Consider the following 16075-nt stretch of genomic DNA (forward strand, 5'->3'; position numbering starts at 1 on the left):
GATCTTCTCTCTCATTCGAGGAACGAAGAAGAAGAAGAACACACTCTCTCTCTACTTGCTTACTATCTCTCTTCTCTTTTCACGGTGTACACACTCTTCAACAACTTCGTGGCAAAAACCTCTATGTAGCTCTCATCACTGTTCTCATACGAAAAATCAATAAGTTTTTGATAGAAGTTAATTACTTTTCAATCATGGTAAGAATCTCTAACACTACAAGAGGCTATTCATATTAGCGACGCTCACACAGCGACGCTAAAAAAAATAATTCCCGGCGTCGCTATGAGCGTCGCAAATTTACAAAGAAATTTGCGACGCTCATAGCGACGCCGGCTGGGCTAAAAAAATAACAGAGCGCGCCCAAAAACTCAGCTCTCAGATCTGAGTTTTTCGGTGCCCTCAAGCAAGGAGCAGGTAACGCTCTCCCTCTCTCTCTCTCTCTCTCTCTCTCTCTCTCTCTCTCTCTTTTTCTTCTCCACACACACACACACACACACGAGGAGAGGAAGGAGAGCCTGGTATGCTCCTTCCCTCTCCTCATTCTCATGTTCCCTTCCCCTCTTTCTCTCTCCCTCTCTCTCTCTCTCACACACACACATACACACACATAGTGTTTTTGAGAGAGAGAGAGAGAGAGAGAGAGAGAGAGAGAGAGAGTACAAACATAAACAAAAACGCACACACACATACATAAACAAAGAATGCACACACACATTGAGAGAGGAAAAGAGAGAGAGAGCATGCATAAACAAAAAACGCACGCATTGAGAGAGGAAAAGAGAGAGAGAACATGCATAAACAAAAAATGCACACATTGAGAGAGAAAAAGAGAGAGAAAACATACATACGATCCAAAAAAACGCACACACATTGAGAGAGAAAGAGAGAGAAACTAATTTAACGTCGTAGGAAACTAATTAAAATTAAAAGACCTAAAGATCTAGCCGACGAGGAGTTGAACTCAAGACCTATTATTCAAGAGGGAAATGGCATAATCAATCTATCATACTTGGCATGGGTGATAGAAAGGTTATACCATTTATCTCTTTTTATTGGCACACACATCCACACACGCGCACACACACAAGAAGAACAGAGTTATAACGTCGTAGGAAACTATCCTAAAAGACGTTAAAGATTAGGTTAGATGTAGACTTACGTTAAATTAGATTTAGGTTTATTTAAGTTAAATTAGATTAGATTTAGGTCTCCATAGACTGCGATGTCTGCATGAAGCGGGTGAAGAAAGCCCTCAATGGAATATAGGGTATTGCTGCCTTCACTCATGGTGGGCTCCGTCGATCCAAAAGTACTGGTGAAATGTCTTCAGAAGATAGGGAAGAAGGTGGATCTTCAGTGCGGCAAGAGTCACTACATCCCCGACACAATGACCATCTAGACAACCTCTAGTCATTCAACAGCAACTTCAAAGTTAGTAACAAGAGCAAGAACGGTCTAAAGGGCCAATTGCTGTAGTCAGATATGGATGGAGATGAGGCAGCGTCACCGCCGGAAGTTAACTCTCATATCTTTAGTGATGAGAATGCCAACTCTTGCCGAGTTATGTGAAAAATTATGTGTTAAATCAGTTTTAAGGTTCTTATAATCCCTGTTAGTTTAGTTCTTTGTTTTTAATATAACATAATTTACGTTAGATTTAGATTTATGTTATATTAGATTAGACTTAGGTTTATTTAGGTTTACCCACACACACACACACACACACACACAAGAAGAAGAGAGTTTTAACGTCGTAGGAAACTATCCCAAAAGACGTTAAAGATTAGGTTAGATGTAGACTTACGTTAAATTAGATTTAGGTTTATTTTTAGTTAGATTTACGTTTATTTAAATTTACGCTTATTTACGTTAGATCGAGTCCACGCAAGAATTACTTACGGTTTAGGGTTTAGAGTTAGACGAACAGTGAAAAGATCTACTGTGAAAAGATGTTAAGATGCTGTGAAGTGCTACAGCTAGAGAAGAGGCAAAGGGGTTTTGTCCACTACATGCAGTATCATGTAGACGTGGGTCTGTAGATTTCTTGTACCCACAAATATAGGTATTGACCAATAAAGACGAGATTATAACCCGGTGGTTCTGATCTCCGTGCACCTCTAGACCGAGGTGTGCGGGGATTGGACATGACTAGAGAATGTGAGGTAAAGAGAGAGAGAGAGAGAGAGAGAGAGAGAGAGAGAGAGAGAGAGAGAGAGAGATAAGATGAAGAATGCCAATAGAATATTAAATTTGTTGTCCAGGTTATAAGATTTTTATCCTCATTATGAGTAGTGACGAGGATGTGGGACCGTCCAACCGAAACACCTATCTCTCAACGAGGGTCTTATGTCCTTGTAATCAATGCAAGCATGCTGTGCGACGGACAAGACGTGTTTCTTTGTAGCACGTTCGCGAATTTGGCGAGTTCAATCCATCTATTATAGATCGAGTTGTTGCCAATTATAACTCGTCGGACTCTGACGCTGGCCAACAAGCAGCAATCTTGCAACCCAATAGACATGTTCGCAGGCGCTTTGGTCAAGCAGCATATTTGAGGCCACAAGATGTAGCCTCTGATAGCTCGGGGGATGATCATGCAGAGCACATTCCCAACGAGGCAATGTTTGAGCCCGAGATTGATGAAATGATCAAGACGATCATGGATTCAGAAAGGCTTATCTATGATGATATGAAAAGTGAAGCCGATACGCCATTGTATACTGGAGCACGTATGTCTAGATTGAAAGCACTCCTGGTTCTTCTCAACATGCAGGCAAAGTTTGGATGGAGTGACACTAGCGTCACAGCGCTTTTCAGGTGATCTATTACAATTAGATTACTTTAATAAAACTCTAAATGTATAATGATCTGATAGATTTTTACACGACTGTATCGTATTTTTATGTTGTGTAGATTGCTTAAAGAGCACATACTACCAGCTGACAATGTGATGCCAGATTCCCGAGATGAAGCAAGAAAGATTTTGCGAAACTTGGGGATGGATTACAATTCTATCCACGCTTGTCCTAATGACTGCATTCTTTTCAGAGGGGAATACATAGACATGGAGAAGTGTCCAAAATGTGATTCCGAAAGATATCGAGTAGATCTCCACGGGACAAAAATTCCACAAAAGGTTTTGCGACATTTTCCTCTGCTTCCTCGCATCAAGCATTTCTTCGAATGTAAGTCCATGGCTGCCCTAGCATCATGGCATGAGGAGAATAAATCTTCGGATGGTGTGCTACGAATTCCTGTAGATTGCGCAGCCTGGAAACATATAGATGGAACATGGTCGGATTTTGCCAGGGAAGCTCGAAATTTGCGCTTAGGCCTGGCTATGGATGGCGTAAATCCATTTGGTCAAAGATCAACATCTTACAGTGTATGGCCCGTTGTCATCGTCAACTACAACATTCCCCCGTGGTTGACTACGAAGAAGGGGCACCTATGGCTAAGCTTGATTGTGCCAGGGCGATATAAAGTGGGGAATATGGATGTGTATCTTAGTCCACTATTCGAAGAGCTACAACAATTGTGGATTGGCATAGAGGTGGTGGATATGAGCCGACACACAGGACGATGGAATGCTTTGATCAGAGGCATTCTAATGTGGACCATGCATGACTATCCCGGGCTAACAGAATGCTCAGGTGATCTATTGACACTCCTCACTCAGACACTGTAAATCTTGTTTTTTCCCATAGTTGATCTATTATCATGTGTATACATGCAGGGCTTCAAACAAGCGGATACAGAGCATGTGTCACATGTGGACCTAGACTAAATGCACGTAGGGCGCCCTCACTGAAGAAGCAAATCTACGAAGGTCATCAAGCGTATCTTCCAGAGAATCATGTGTTACGCGATGGCTTTTTGGAAAGAGAGCCACCAAGGATGTCTGCACAAGCATGGTTAGAGCAGAAGGAGATGTGCGATGACGGATTGCCTCCAGGGATGAAGAGACTATCTCTATGGTACGAGTTACCATACTGGCCCCGACTCATGATCAATCACTTGCTTGATCCAATGCACATATTCAAGAATGTGGGTAATCTACTATGGGACCGTCTGACCGGCAAGAAAGATACTTTGGGAGTCAGAGTTGACCTTAGAAATGTGGATCGTATGGAGCAATATTGGCCGCAAACAGCGTCTGATGGATCGATAAAACTCCCTAAAGCACCATGGATTTTCACAGGAGCCCAAGAACGCAAAGTAAAAGAGACCATTTGATCTTTGCGGACCCCCACTGGCGTAATGCACTCGCTCCGAATGTGTTTTACTAAAGAAGGAAAGCTTACCGGTTTGAAGTCACACGATTGGCATAAAATGTGTCAGGTACGTTCATAGTGGACTTTAATATCATTCCATAAAATGTGGACTTTAATATCATTGCTACACATACTTTGCAGTTTATTTTACCGGTTGCCATTGAGGGATGTTTGTCTCTCGACATCCGTAACACAATCTACAAACTTGCAAAGCTGGTGCAATGGATCTCACAAAAGGAGATCAACGTAGACTCCATACCATTCGCCAAACTAAATGCTGCGGAGCTTGTGTGCATGTTTGAGAAACATTTTCCTACTACCATGCTAACCATTCAGGTGCATCTTCTTGTTCACATAGTTGATGAGGTGGAAATAGCTGGCACAGTTCATTCCAGATGGATGTTCTTCTTAGAACGTTTCATGAAAACTCTTAAGGGACATGTGCGTCAAAAGGCACGTCCGGAGGGTAGCATGGCAGAAGGTTGGTTGGTATCAGAGTCCCTAGTGTACATTGGAGAGTGGCTAGACGGATTTGATAAAGCCCGGGACACGCTATGGCGAACCATAGATGATGAGCGCATATCTGGGATTGTCATGTGCAATCTCGGTGTTGAGAAGAAGATGACGGAAGATCTAGAGGCTAAAATCAACCGATTTTGCATGCTTCACAATCCAGTGATGCAAAAGTGGATTTCACAATATGAGGATGCAAAGCAAGAGCGACAAAGGGCACGAATCAAGTGGAGACGGGGAAGACGATCACCGATGCACTATCCGACGGTTCTGGAGAGCCTACCAACCTTCATGAGCTTAAGATGGTTGCACAACCAATTGAAAAGCGCACAACAATGCGGTGACGAAGTGACTGAGGAAGAGTGGGAGTACTCTCGGGGTTGCGCGACCAAGGTAAGTTTGCAATGTACGACTAGCAAGTGACTTTATTTATAAACGTTTGAACGGCCACTCATAATCTTTGTTCGTTGTAGTATAAGTCATACACAGCAGCATGGTGTAAAGGTCGACATTTTAGAGTGGAACGAATCGACAAAAAGCGTTTTACTCAAGATTGTGGAATCATGGCAAAATTTGAACAGATTAGTCGACGACGTTCCTCTGATGCAGATCCTGTGGTGGCGGAACTCACTTACTTCGGCACGCTGCAAGAGATTTTGAGGATCGATTACAGAGGATTTTTTGTCGACTTGTTCGACGTGCAATGGTTCAAGATAATCATGGAGGGTCGCAACGCTACTGTGCGTAGAGGAGAGTCTGGTTTTCTTGAGGTGGATTCTACTAAGAAATGGACTGACCTAAGAGACACTTTCGTACTACCCGAGCATTGTGAACAAGTAAGTATGTAAATAGTTAACATCCCCCTTTTACAAGTTATGTGCTTGAAAGCTCTCATGTAAGTTATGTGGATCTGGCAGGTAATATTTCATCCTACAAAGTCTACATCAAACTGGTGGTACGTCATAGAGGTAGCCCCTCGTAGTGCAAGGACGTATGAAGGCTACCATGTGCCAATCACAACGGCATCAATGGAGGAGATCAGAGAAGATGCTCAATCAGAAGCCGTTGCGGTGGTGCCAGACGAGCATCAAGATGCTACTACTCTATATGGGGTGCATGCAGAGGAGCTACAAAATGAAACAGAGGATATGTGTTTAAACGGAGAGCTCTATATAGATATAGGAAGTTATGCTGAGTTATGCGAGGATGAGAGAGAGATCTCTTAAAGCCACAAATATTGTATTTGAACAATTTTGCTCCGTGTTGTAAAAGCTCTGGCTCTCTAAGTACCTTCCATGGTGTATAACGCTCTTTTCTACTCGCGCTCACATGTTTTGATTGAAAATTCTGAGTTTTCGACTTGCCTCTTCTATCACTCAATTCATTGCGTCATTGTATTTATATGCGTCATTACGTCATTGTATTTAATGGTCTTTGCGTCATTGTTTACTCTATTCATTCAATATTAAGTTTAAATATTCGTATGTTTAATGCAGGTATGGATGATGAGGAGTTTCTTTCTTCTTTGTCACCGCAGCAGAGACAGTGGTACGTGGAGCGTCATCGCTCTGGCGCATCATCGCGCGTTCCTACTCCATCCGCATCTCCCTCTCTTTCGGAGCATTCGGCGCGCTCCGAAGCTTCGGCGTCGACGAGACGAGCTTCACACTCGTCTAGACACCGGCGCTCTAGTGGTGGCGGTGGCGGTTGTTGTGGGGATTCCGCCACCGATGCCTCCACACCGCCTCATGTTCGACGAGGCTCTTTACCCTCCCCTTCTTTGCCCGCCCCCACACCAGCCACAGCATCTCCATCTACGCCAGGTTTTGTACGGCTGACTGTTCCTAGCAGCTACACACCTCTACCTACTCCGCCAAGAGCCACCCCACTCGACACTCCTCGCTTCGGGGCCCAGACGCTGGTGGAGACACCTGACGTCCGTACCCCCATCGACACGCCGCTAGAGACCCCTGCCGGGACACCCAGGTTCACGCGTCACCGGCCAGAGGGCTTGTCTTACTCCATCGACTTCAGCGGCGGCATCATCATGGATGATGACGGCAAGAAGGTGATCTCGCGCATGCGTGGTCTTTGCTCTCAGCTGTTTAGACACTACATACTAAACAAATGGAGTGAAGTACCAAGTGATTTAAAACAGAGTCATCAGCATACTTCATGATGAGTTTCCCGTTCCAACACGGGATCAGCGCTTCAATGAAGACCTGATGAAGATTCGAATGCGCGAATACTGCAAACACAAGCGTTCCGAAGTGCAAAAAGCAATCAAGAATGGTGGAACAGGCCAGATTGGCTGGCCAAAGAAGATTGGAAGAATGCGGAGAAAGCAGCGCGCGAGAATCCCGACAAGTGGAAGCAACAAAAGGATGCAGCCAGAGCGCGAGTAGAGGCAGGGAGCTCGCACCACTTGGGGAGCGGTGGATGAGCATCATTTGAGGCCGATTTTGTAAGTGTTTTCACATTGCTCTTTATGTTCGATAGTTTAGGGTTTATGAGTTTTTTAATTCTAATATAATGAAATCTTTGTATGTTTTGACAGTGGTCGATGACAGGACGTGATCCCACACCGTACGAGCGTGAGTACGCAGGCAGGAAGGGCTTAAACGCCCTGATGGACATTCTCAGTTCTCGCGGCGGCATGGTTAGTATTAGGGTTTACTCTTTTCTACTTTTTGTATTGTTTTATAAATGTCGTTATATGTTTATACTTACTGAAAGCTGTCTTATTGTCTTTTTTTGCAGAATCCGACAGATACGCCGCTTGGACGCGATGAGACGTCTGACTAGACGACGTCAGTTTAGCCGTAGCTAGATAGCATTAGTTTAGGGTTTCTCATAGCTTATGTATCATGAGACGGATTTTATACGTCTTTTTGAACCATGTATATTATTACATTTGTCACCGCAGTTCCTTTTGCCAATCAATTCTTTATGCCTATGATGTTGTACAATTGTCATTATTACATTTGCCAATCAATTCATTTTGCCTATGATGTGTACAATTGTCAATTTTGCAAACAATGCGTCTTGTGGGTGACTATTTTGGGTCTATTATCTACCCTTGCACTTTTTTTAAAAAGTGAATCAAGTACAATATGGTTGATGGGTGAATGCCCTGCCACCAAAAATAAATTCTCTCGGGCGTCGCTATAACCGTCGCTATTTATGGCTCTGTAGCGTCGCTATGAGCGTCGCTATAGTCTTCTGTGTAAACGTCGCTATAACCGTCGCTATGAGCGTCGCTATGAGCGTCTCTGAGCGTCTCTATATAGAGACGCTCATAGCGACGCTTATAGCGACGCTCTCGTAGCGACGCTCGTAGCAACGGTTTTAGCGACGCCGGGGGTTATAAAAACCCAGTGTATTTCCGTCGCTAACAGCGTCACAAGAGCACACAACCTCTTGTAGTGTAAACTCTATAGCCATCAGCTCTTTTTCTCTCTATTTCGACTATGAGTAAGTATCCTCTCGATGGTTTTTTTCCCCGTATATGAGGGTATGAATAGGCTTTCCAGATGTGCACAAAGATTTTCCATGCTTTTTTCATCATGTTTATCACATTGATCATTATGCACACGGTGTGTTTATGGTCATGTGGGTGCATAAAAAGTGCTTTTTGTTTCACGTCGTGTTGAGGGTAGACATTGTTTTGATCGTATCTCCCAAAACACTATAAATCAGGTCAAACCCTTTTAACCAGAGACTAAACACAACATTCAGAACATTTTCTTTCATGTGTCATGTAAAAAATACTCACGAGCAAAGAGTTATGGTTAAAACACACCTTGTTGCCCACTGCACAATCAATATTTTGGACCCGAAGCTCCTTGGAGAACCACAATGTAGATTCTTTGAATGAATAAACCCACTTAATTGAATCAAAAAATTGATTAAAATAGATAACTAATGTATTTAAATCACTGATACCACTTTGTGAGTGTGAGCTATTAACCATTTCTTGTACGTGGTTACCTATGCGTAAATGAGTGCTACCAAGGGGGGTACCATATAGCGTCATGAGTTTGATGAGTGATTCAAATATATATGTTTTATGGTTTGTTTTGATGATTTGATTTCAACTGTTTGATGTCCATAAACTTATATGCAGGTGTATGGTTAATCAACCCAGATCATACGGACAAATATGAATAAGGTGGCTTTCTTTTTGTGTTACGATTGTTTGCATAAATCTCATATGGGCAAAGTGATTTAATAAGTTGTTAGTCAATGCTACAGGACTATGCTTGATGCATTGGTTTGAGGTTGAATATTTCCATTTGCATGTTATACATACATCCGAAAATAGCAAAAAGTTGTTTTTTGCATATATGTGATGTTATGGCATATGTTTGATCAAAGTAGTGGGGCTGTTTTGAATCATGGTTAAGTTGATGGGGTGATATCATATGATGTATGGGACCTCATGGATGGATGTGGATGCCTCATATACATGTGTATATTTCTTTCCATCCTTTGAGGTCAAAACTAGCTCTTTATGCTAAGAGGGTGAGGTGTGGTCATAGTGCGTCACTTATACATGGTTAAACATTATCCAAATGGAATTTTGAATTTATGATTAGTTGCTAGTTGGACTTATTTTACGCATAAAAAGTTCACTCTTAAGGGCCATTTGTGTTGGCTCAATTTGATTGTAATGAGAATGGTTAAACTCCAAGGGTGGGAGTTGGTTCAGTATAAGGAATATGGTTTATGGTCAAGAGTTGAGATCCCTCATGGATTATGGAGATGATTTTGATTGTGGAAGCCGCTGTGTCTCTTGGATCTTTTTTTGGGATATGGTTGTGCTACCAAATTTTTTGCAGCCATGTTCTTTGCTAAAGTGGTTTTGAAGGATGGACATGCATCATCCTAAGTTGGGTGGAGTGCTCACCCATGTGATGGGATTTAATCATGGTTTATGGTTTTGCATTGGATCATGAAGTGATTTTAATGGTTTATGGTGGACATGTAAGGGTAGAGACCTTGTACAATCTGACTACTTGGAAACGATTGTTTGTGCATATAGATCCATATGTTATTGCATAAATTCTTGATTGATTGTTTCATTTAGATGGGGTATTTAAAGATGATCTTTTTTCATTCTCTTGCATCTTTGCGCTCTCTCTCTCTCTCTCTCTCTTCCTGGAATGCAGTGCATAAATATATTCACCCTCCATTTGATCATTTTCTCCAGTATGCTTTCATTCATACCACCCATTCAAAGGTAGCACTAGTCGCTAGGTGCCTCTAGATGCAGTTCAGATCATGGCTTAGACGCCATGCTAGGTCGAGCGATGAGAACTTCTCCCCTATGCAAACACTTTTGTAACTCTGATATATATTGAAACTGTGTAAAAGTGTAAATTATCTATTTTTTACATAGATCCCTGGGGAGGGATATCTCTGCCACTCTAGGGCTATCTTATCTTGTATTCGCACAATTAATAATACACTTTTGTTATGTGTACCTTGAGCAATGAGAATCCATGCAATACTAATTTTACAAAAAATAATCTTAATCATTTTTTGGTCTAAAAAATCGTATATGCTATAAAGTTTGAAATCCTATATATATAGCTTTCTAATTTTTTTAAACATCATCATTTTAGTTTTGTATTTTTTTAAAAATAAATGATATACCAAGGTGTTTTTCTATGTCAAGATACCTCAATGATATTCATGGTTTCTCTAAAATACTAAGTATCAAAGACAATTCTACAAAATCCCATAAAATGAGGTTCCAAGCCACTTAAATAGCACAAACAAAAATCTAGTGTTAAAGCAGAAGGGATTTATAAGGAAGATACTACCATTTGGCTCCCCAAGTCTACTACTTGGCAACATGCAAGTCACTCTCTATTGCCAACACAATCAACACTACGGAGGATTCTTGTGGACCACAATACCCAAGAGACAACTTGGGTAATTCTCTACTCTTCAACACAATGAATATATGCTTGATCACATTCCTCGAGGAAAATTGCTATAATGTTCACTGCCAAGGTAGTCAATAAGTATGTTACCTTTAAGGTTCCCTTTCAAACTTTTACTTTTGCAGGAATCTTCACAATGCAAACTTGTCCAGCAAATGTTGCTTTGATCAAGCTATAGTATGGTTTTTGACTTGGGATTTAGCTCATAGCTATGGACTTTGTCTGCCCTTTGCAAGCTACAGATGCTTGGACATAGTCAAACGGAGTCTTGCTCCCTTGGTAAAACATGATTGATGTACCCCTTTTAGAAGCGACCTTGTCGAGTAGGATATCGTACGAAGAACATAAAATTACCCCCACAAAAGATTACATAGACAAAGCGTACTCGAGGTGTGCAATATTGGTTGCATGCACCTATTGCCAAATACTCATGAAGAAACCAATCGGACTCGACTTGTTGATAATAATGGTTTGATCATGATTGTATTGAGTGTGGAAAGCTTGCCTAAGAGCCATGCCCTTTGCCTATAAGGCACAGGCCATGCCTAAGTTACATGTATTGCTAAACCCCTTGCATGGTTTATCCTTGTTGGAGCCTTGCTCCTTAGTCCAAATTGTGGTAACGATCATCTGAATTGGATGTAATGAAATGAACATGGTCATACTTGACCCCTAGGTAATCTCTCAGGGCACCATGGCCGAGATTAACATAATTACATGCTCCTACAATACAATCATATACATAAAGCTATGAAAACGACAAGAAGGTGAATCCGTCTGTGTTGGAATATTTGACAAAAGGCCATGCAAGGCCATCGTAATGTGATGCCCCTACTGACAACACTTTGCATGGCTTCTTAAATGTGTGTGATCTCTTGGAATGTTATCGGATGCACCATGAAGCCTCTCCCATATACCAATGTGGAAAGCAACCTTCAATATGTATTGAATTCCGTCAGAAATACATTAATCTATGACCTTGTTGTGCATGGTTCTTATTCAAATTTTTGCAGCTACAGAAAATCGACAGCTTGTTGAATATGTGTCATAATATTGTCAAGATGTGGCACCTTGCCGTGCTCCATTGAGTGTTGTATTAAGCATGTGGTCGGGGGTGGGCACGCACCCTTGATAGGTCAAGGTCAAAAATAAATAAAAAGTTAAGCTTAGGCGGCTAAGTGTGTGTGACTCTTCACCTTTCAGCAATGGCGGCAATAGCACTCGACTGCGCTGAGGCTTGGATCGAGTTGCCTCGTCATGCAATGATCTTCAAGTTGTGGCCCTATGATGTAAAATACCCCCCCGCCTCTTCTGTGACCCCGTAGAGCCACTCTGCGAGCACTTTGGAGATGACCGACATCGTCTCGCTTCCCCCTCCTAGAGGTGCTTGCCCACGTTTCTCAACCTTCGACCTCGTCTGCTAAGCGATGCCCGCATAGTGGAGCTGTGGCTTCTTCTTCTCCCCCATGCAAGGTATGCAAAAGCCCCCCAATCTTGAGGACCACGCCCTCCATGACGAGGGGGAGAGAGAGAGAGAGAGAGAGAGAGAGAGAGAGAGAGAGAGAGAGAGAGAGAGAGAGAGAGAGAGATGCAACAAGCCATGCAAGGCCATCTTCCCCCTTCCTCCATAGCTCTCCCCCTTGAGCTTTGATACCAATGTAAGACAAAGGGGACCGGAGCATGCTCATCACCACCCACTCATGCCCTATAAAGGCCCTTGGCCTGCTAAACATAGGGACACCCTTGACTACATGTCCATCCTGGCCCTTGGCCTTACCCGGTCCTACCGTTGGGATGACATTAATGTAAGACAGAGGGGATTGGAGCATGCTCATCACCACCTACCCAGCCATGCCCTATATAGACACTTGGCCTGCTAAACATAGGGATCCCCTTGATTGCATGTCCGTCCTGGCCCTTGGCCCTGTTATGGAATTGATTTTTTATTATTTATTGCAGTTGTGACAGGTGGAAAAGACTAGACCGAGCCAGGCCTATGCAATTAATGGAAATATATATATATTGTACATTCTATTATTCAAGTGCTTTTTAATGAGCTTTGGCCATTTATGACCGGTCGGCCAGTTTGTACTCACATTTGACCATTCAAGAAATCTATAAAACAAATACGTGCAAGAGGGAAATGGTCACTCTTGCATGGGGGGAGATTGCACCCAGTGTCTGTGTATTCTTCTCCCTTCTCCTCTCCTCTCTCTCGCCGTGCCAGCGTAGCACTCCGCTATAGGAGGTGCGCTTGCATGTTCTCCCTCAGTCTATCTTGCTCTCTATCTCTCTGTTCATGTACAATTGGATTATATGCTAACATGATTCGTCAGGTATGTATATTTGCCTTTTTTTATAGTTTCTATCATGCTATTTGAGATATTTTGCAGGCACGCTGCGCATCCGTCTATAGCAGTGGTATCAGAGCGCAAGGATACGCTCTTGGTAACAATCAATCTCACAAAGATCCGAAAGCTAGCAATTGATCAAGGATCTATACGACTATGTACCAAAGCTAAGTGCACTTATATATATATATATATTGGTTATTTTCTTTTTTTCTTCTTACTCGATTTATCAAAATCTTGTCAGTTTATTTCTCTTTGATTATATTTATTTATTGTAAATCTTTGGATACTTATCATTAATCCTACGTTAATTTGCAATTATCAAAAGAATATGGCTAAGATATATAAATCATGATATTTCATATATTGAGTGAAGATCTAAATATTGCTAATATCTCATTTAGCACTCTGTAGATAACGATATAGCTTGTAGTTTGTTCATCATGCACGAGGTCGAGGATACGAATAATAGAAGGAGAAATCATTTATATCGACGCAGATCTAGCCCAAGGGATAGGGAAAAAAAAGCCCGATAGACTTTAAAGATCTGTCCGATGAGGCTTTGATCTCGAAGGAGCCAAGGCTCAAGATCTACTACACTAGAGTGCTGAATGAGAAGACGAGTGTTATTTTAATTGAGGAGCATATATCCGACAAATCTTCAACTCGCAACTTCTCATTGACTTGCGCAACTTGCAATCCAGCATGCATCGAACACCAGCGTCGTCAGCAAAATTGTTGCAGCCTGGCAAGGAACAGAATATAGTGAAGAAGGAAGAAAAAAGTGTATTTTGACATCGTGATAATATTCTCCAAGAGCACAAGCCCTTGAGCTTCCATCTACAATTGAGCAACAGTCTCGCAGCTGCAGCGGAAATGGCAACGACAACTTCTTAGAACTGTGTGTGCTTGCATGGAGGCGCCTATCCTCAACTTCTCAGAACTATCTGTGCCTGCATGGAGGCGCCTATCCTCAACCATACAATCACTTTTTTTGGCTCCAACTGTTGGAGGCCAATCAACCTGGACTGCATGCAATCTTTGCGACAAGCACATACAGCCGTATCTCTCTCTCTCTCTCTCTCTCTCTCTCTCTCTCTCTCTCTCTCTCTCTCTCTCTCTCTCTCTCTCTCTCTCTCTCTCTCTCTCTCTCTCTCTCTCTCTCTCTCTCCATCACTCGCCGACCATATTGTGCCCGGGTGTTGTCTCTGCGACACCCCTTTACCAACCACGCATCACCTACAACTGCCATTTTTTAGTGGTCCACAGCCTTGCCAACTTCTCTCTTCGCTGGCGCCCACACGAGCAGTGATACTTTTTTTTTCTTATTCTTCTTCTTCTCTCTCTCTCTCTCTCTCCATGGCCGTCATCACTCTCTCAGTGGTCCACTGATGCCCACAAACACGCCGCCATCAACTACCACTCTTCTCACGTTCAGTTGCATGCACACTCTTGCATGGCGTCTACACACACACACACACACACTACTTGATCCTGTGCACTGTAGTGCACGTCCACCGCCTGCACTGCCTCTCTTCCTCTCCCTAACTTCATACTACTGCCTTGCAGCTACCAATCAGCGACTCATAGCCACTTCCTCTTCACAGCCGCGCACCAGAGACCATGCAAGTGTAGAGCATTGTTGCCATGCGCAGGACGCACATATGCTCCTGTCTCCTCCCTACCTACCCTACGCAGTCCCATGCTGCATGTTTCCCATCACGAACTCCACTGATGGGAACAACACCTCTGTCTTGGCTACCATAGCCATATCAAAGTCTTTGGGCCTGCTTGTCGGATAACCTGAACCTCTTCAGGACCAGGGATCCAAGGGAAGAGTGCACCTACACTAGATCACCTTCCTCCACTGGTCCAGCTCGGCTCAACCTCGCCTATCCCTACAAGACAATTCCATGCCTCCGAACCTGTCCGCCGTCACACCTCCATCCATGATCTCAGCCAGTGCCCCTCCACGGTTGTGGATTACAAGCGAGAGAACACCCGGGAATGGTGGCAAAGGCTGCACTTCACCTTCCTCTCTTGGTGCCAGTCGTTATCACTTGTAGAGGTGCTTGAGGAGATGGGCCACGGGCAATGGCATTGATGGGAATGCAGACGCGCGCCGTGGAGGCTAGCACTCCTGGCCGTCAACTCGCTTGCATGCAATAGTTGCAACTCTTCTACCACCAACTATCACGCTGTTTCTACTTTTGGAGAAGGGGAGAGCTCGGAGGTGATCATGTTGAATGGAGTTATCACACAACATCACGACCAAGAGATAGAATTGGGGAGAAAGTCATGGCGTACATTCATGACACTCTGAAGCAGTGTCTGCAATACCTTCTCAAACGACGCTTGATGATGAGGATGCTGATTAAATTTTACCTCATTTTATTTTATGTAGACACTGTATTAGATCCGATAAGTTGATCTGATTGGCTTTTGAAGACTTCTTAGTATGCCGATACAATTTTGCAAAATGGTTTATAAGGGGGAATCCACAAATATACCCACAAGTATTAAATGCAAGGAACATCCAGTCGCACAGAGGCAGGTGACGAGCGACAAATAGGGAGGTTGGTGGAAGACGGTAGGGCACACAGAGTCAGCAGAAAAAAACTTGGGGGCAATGGAACTACTGCATCCTTGAGTTGGGACCTGGGAAAAAAAAGTGTTTTTTTTAATTATCTTAAATTATGTGAGGTACTTTAAATATGCACAGATGGTTTGCCTCCAAGTTGGTTAGCGTCATTGACCTGGGATCTGACCATGCTTTCGTGAGTTCGACTCTACCCTCTCTTCAAAGTTTCAGTGTTCCATCACTTCCGTGAGTTCCTTGAAGCCAAGGTTCTAGAAGAATCTTGTAAGATTCCCACTGTTACAAATTACGATGAGCGAGTATGTGACTTCCTTGTGTTGGTGTACAATTGGATTATCTGATAACATGATTCATCAGGTATGTATATTTGCCGTGTATTATAGTTTC

This window comes from Adiantum capillus-veneris, chromosome 1 (genome assembly GCF_014529385.1).
Source record: "Adiantum capillus-veneris isolate H3 chromosome 1, ASM1452938v2, whole genome shotgun sequence".
Taxonomy (NCBI): domain Eukaryota; kingdom Viridiplantae; phylum Streptophyta; class Polypodiopsida; order Polypodiales; family Pteridaceae; genus Adiantum; species Adiantum capillus-veneris.